Genomic DNA, 4,725 nt, shown 5'->3' with positions numbered 1-4,725 from the left:
ATTTAAACATTTACATGACCTGAGTTGTGCCCACAAAAATGGAGTTCTGCAACTTAAAAGCTGGCCCTGACTCTCTTCTGGAGTTATTTAAAAGCAAAATGAGAAAAAAAAATTGTAGCTAGATCTCTGAATTGATTTTATGTTTATGGTGTTAATATATTTGGTTTTCATGAAGATCTGATGGCAGACATTTTACTGTTTTTCCACAAAGCACTGCATTCACTTTTAATACCCCAAAGCCTACTTTTTAATGATTTCTAGTGGACACACTTCTGTTGTCTTTAGTGAGTCATCCAATAATACACAATTGGAAATAGGACGATAAAAACAATAGGACACACATAGTAATGCATTCTAAAAACTTTATTAGTGTGACACAGGCTCTCAATACAGACTGTCAGGTTGTCATAATTCTGATTATCCTCCATATTAGCTCTCTAGAAAATGGTTGTCTGGAACACGAGATAGATAGGACCAGATTTTGAGACCCTGGCAAACATTTCATCTACCATTACCTCACACTGAGTAGTTCCTTGAAGTCAATGAGACTATTTATAGTGTTACTCATTGTGAGTAAGGACACCAGAATCTTGCACTTATAGCACTATGCTTCCCTCTCCTGCGAGGCACAAAGAAGAGAGAAACCCACAGAAATTGGGGAAAGTAGCTCACAGATTATCCTCATCTTCAGCATTGCAACATGGTTGCCAGGGAATGGCTGCTCTTTGCCAGCTGTTTCCCTGGGGACCGTGTGAATATAGTTCATGGAAGTTAATGCCATTCCTTATAGCATTAACTTCTGCTCTGCTCCTGCACCCATTTTGGGAGTCTCAATAGAGGGTGGAGAGGCAGAGAGTTGGTATTATTGCAAAAGTGCCACCTTTTCTGTTGACTTGGAGCTCCCATTCATTTGACTCTTGCCAAGTTTCAGGGGCCCCCTTTCCCTCTCTTGCAGTATATGGCCAGGAATGCAGGTGACTTGCATTAGCATCTGTAGTCAGGAAACTCCTGGCACAAAGAGGGTAAGAGTACAGTTGTGGTGACATAATTTGAGAGAGGGGAGACTCTTTTTTACACTGTAACAAAGGCACTGTCCAGACTTTTGACATTTTATTATTAGGAGTCCACGATGAGATGATACATCTATTAATTTGCTATCCTGTAAATATCTGTGATTGACCTATGATTTCTCACCAATAATTCACCCAAAGAAATACCTTATACAGCCAGCCTAGAAAGGCCAAGGTTAACCAAAACTCATTACATTCCTAGAATGCTTAATGCATTCTTTGCAATGTTAAAAATGCTAGCTCATACCTAGAGAACTCTACTTGACATTTACAGGCACTATGTGAAGATTATGTGCAAAAGTTTGCAGGCTGTTTTTGGAATTGCTATTAAGTTCTTATGAAATAGACTTCTTACAAATATAAAGCATCCTTTCCCTCTCAGAACTGAAGAAATTACAAAAAAAAGTTTCAAAATGTATCAATACAATAACATGAATGGTTAGGAAAAAAACACCACCCCAATTCACTCCTGGAAAAATGATATGAAAAACCTCCAGCAAATAACACTGTACAAAAACCACCCAGAATAACCTCATGCTCTTGCATTAGTTTTTGTTCTTTGGGAATAACTGTCCACCAGCAGAATGAAGACTTTTTACACTATGTGCCGATCACCTGGAAGAAAAAAAGGTTCCAGAGAAGAAATTCAGTGAAACATCTATCATGTAAAAGGAAATTCAACTTGAAAAACATAAGCTACTTTATCTGAGGAGAATAATACACAACACAGAGAAAGAATCCCAGGAAGAAGTAATATCAAAAGTGATTTAGGCATCATCATTTGTAGTGTACTAATGCAAAAAGAAACAAAGGTGCTATTGGGCCGCACATACAGAGAAGTTATAAATTCTGTCTATGGGTGAAATCCTGGCTCCACTGAAGATAAAACTCTCTCACACTGGATTTCACCTTGTGTCTATATATATAGAGAAAATTGTGTTTACTTCTGGGGACACGAATGACACATAGATCAACACATTAGAAGGGACTCAGAGAGCAACAAACATGATTAAAGGCTTTGAGGACAGTATTATGAGGAAAGATTAAAAGATCTAAATATACACCCTATAACTAGGGCCTAGCAAATTCACAGCCTTGAAAAAGATGCCAAGGACCATGAAAGCAGACCTCCCTTATATCTAGCTATTGGAAGGGAATGGCAGGGGCAGGGCTGAGGGCACTCCAGCCGGGGGGCTCCTACCAGGCTCCAGCTGCTAATTCTGGCTGGTCTGGGGAGAGATAGGACTTCCTCTTTCCCTGCATGGCCGCTCTCAGGGGGAGATCAGACCCATCTCCAGGTACCTCCACCAGCTGCAAGAAGCTATCAGTGAGGGTGGCAATCCCACAACCCCCTGCAACAGCTTTGCAACCCCTCCCCCATGACCTCCTTTTGGGTCAGGTTCCCACGGTTACACCACCATGAAATTTCAGATGTAAACATCTGAAAACATGAAATCAACTAATTTAAAAACCCTCTGGCCATGAAACTGACCAAAATGGATCGTGAATTTGATAGTCATTAATTAGTCATATGTTAGGCCCTAAGAGTTAATATAATTGCCTGTGCATATTTTAAGGGTGTAAATAACAAGATAAAGTATCATTGTACAAGAGGGTATATCTAGGAATAAAGAGAGAAGAGGAAGTTACTTATCTTATAGTAACCGGAAGTTCTTCAAGATGTGGTCACTATCTGTATTCCATTGTAGGTAGGTATGCACTCCACAGCCAGAGAATTTTGAAAGCATTGTCTGTTGGCCCGCACACACACCCTTGCTCACCTTATGCCTTTGACCATGGAGATAAAGGGGAGCAGACAGATTGCCTCTCCAGTTCCTTTTCCACTGTGAACAAATAGGTGATCTGAAGCAGATGGCAAGAAGGGCAGGTAGTGGAATACAGATGGGCAACACACATATCAAAGCACCGCCAGTTACTATAAGGTAAGTATCTTTCTCTTCTTCTGCAAGTGCCGGTCCCTCTGTGTATTCCGCTGTGGGTGACTGACAAGCTGTACTCAAGTAGGAGAAGGGTGCAAAGATATAGATGGCAGAGCCGAACGAAGGACTACCATTCCAGAGGATGCATCAGCGAAGGAGTCAAAAGCACATGTGGATGGATGAGAGGGAGTGACCCAATGGAGCAGGAGACACTGGACCTGGGAAAGCGAAGATGTCCTCAGGAGGAGCGTAGGTCTCAGCTCTTCCCAGAGCGTGAGGGGTCCTGTCTGCCTGAACTAGAGGAGTCACAGCAGAGACAGTCTGTGCCATAGCCATGGCAGACAAAGTCAGTACCGCAGATAGCTGATGCTCTTGGTGACTGCTCTTCATTGGTGCCAACAGAGCCTAGGGTTTGTGCTTGAGTGGTACAGGAGACACCACTGCTGCCCAGTCACGATTCAGTGCTGACAGAGCCCTAGACTTTTGGTCGGTCTTGTCATACCCTTATGAGTTAGGACATACTAAGTTCTCTTGGGCTGAGCTCAGAGACTTGTTCAGTTTAGGCAGGGTTGAATCTGATTTCTTCAAAGTGGATTTGAAGGAGGACGCTTCCTGCTCTCTCGACAAGACCCCAACAAGGCATAAGTGGGGGTTGACTCCCTCACTCCTGAGTTGGATCTTGTGACACGAGGCACACCCCTTGCTGAGTCAGGCAGATCTACAGGGTGGGGTGAGAGGGTTCCCTGGCCTGGGTTCGATTGCAGCCTCATGGCCTTTTTATTAGGTACTTCCTAAAGTGAAGTTCCTGACGTTTCTGCGTATAACTGGGGAACTAATACCAGATAGTGGACCTTGGCAGCGCGTTGTTGGCTTCCCCGAGGGGGTGCAAGCAATGTTGGTGGTTGTCGCTGACCGAGAAAGATCACGAGCAGGAAGCACAAATTTTGAAGCCCTGTGTCCTGGGCATAGTCCAGTACCCCACATGAAGAACTGGGGGTGGGGCTTCTCACGACAGGGTGGCTAACTAGCTTTAGTGTCTTATGGTTATCAGATAAAACTATAAACACTTAAACTATTTACCGATAAATAGACGTTGATATGTTCACAGAAAAAGGAGAAAGCTGAAGCTTTGGACACTGGAGGTTCCAACCTGGACCCATGTGGTGCTGAGAAGGAACTGGAGAGGTGGTCAGTCTGGCCCCTCCCCCCACCTTTTATCTCCTCAGTCAGAGGCATGAGGTGAGCAAGTGTGCATGTGTAGACCAACAGACACTGCTTTCAAACGTCTCTGGCGGCATGGAGCGCATGCATGCCCGTGGTGGAATACACGGAGGGACCAGCACTCGAAGAAGAAAGACTGTTTATATAGAATATTAGGAATAACTTTGACACTGAGGGTTATTAGTCTGTGAAATGGTCTCACAAAGGAAGCAGTGGCATCACTTGAGATATTTAAAATTAAATTATCCAAAAGCTCTTGAAAATTAATTGCAGGAAGCAATTCTGTTCTGGTTTGGTGGGAGGTGAGAGGAGCCTGTGCTAGAGGAGATGGCAGGGCCTTTCTGACTAGAATTCTCTACAGTGAAGTCCTGCGTATTTGGTCTAAAAGTGAACTACAACTTGGTTCCAGTCGGCCTTGTGAAATGGTCTCATCTCATTCATGTAATTATGGTTCATTAATGTAGACTGTCTTTATGGTAACTAAGAGGATGGGT

At 43.3% G+C, this 4,725-nt stretch overlaps 1 protein-coding gene across 5 annotated transcripts in view; it reads right to left on the bottom strand.

Annotated features, from left to right (window-relative positions):
* Positions 1-348: 348 nt before the first annotated feature.
* CAST (calpastatin) overlaps positions 349-4,725 on the bottom strand; it is a 105,756-nt gene continuing 101,379 nt past the window's right edge. For all 5 annotated transcript variants that reach the window (XM_045020841.1, XM_045020843.1, XM_045020842.1 and 2 more), the window contains one exon: positions 349-1,685. The gene's annotated coding sequence lies outside the window, so the exon portion shown is untranslated. The remainder of the gene's footprint in view (positions 1,686-4,725) is intronic.

This window comes from Mauremys mutica, chromosome 6 (assembly GCF_020497125.1).
Source record: "Mauremys mutica isolate MM-2020 ecotype Southern chromosome 6, ASM2049712v1, whole genome shotgun sequence".
Classification (NCBI taxonomy): Eukaryota; Metazoa; Chordata; order Testudines; family Geoemydidae; genus Mauremys; species Mauremys mutica.
Note: the sequence above shows the minus strand (reverse complement) of the source record. Positions and strands in the feature narration are given on the sequence as shown.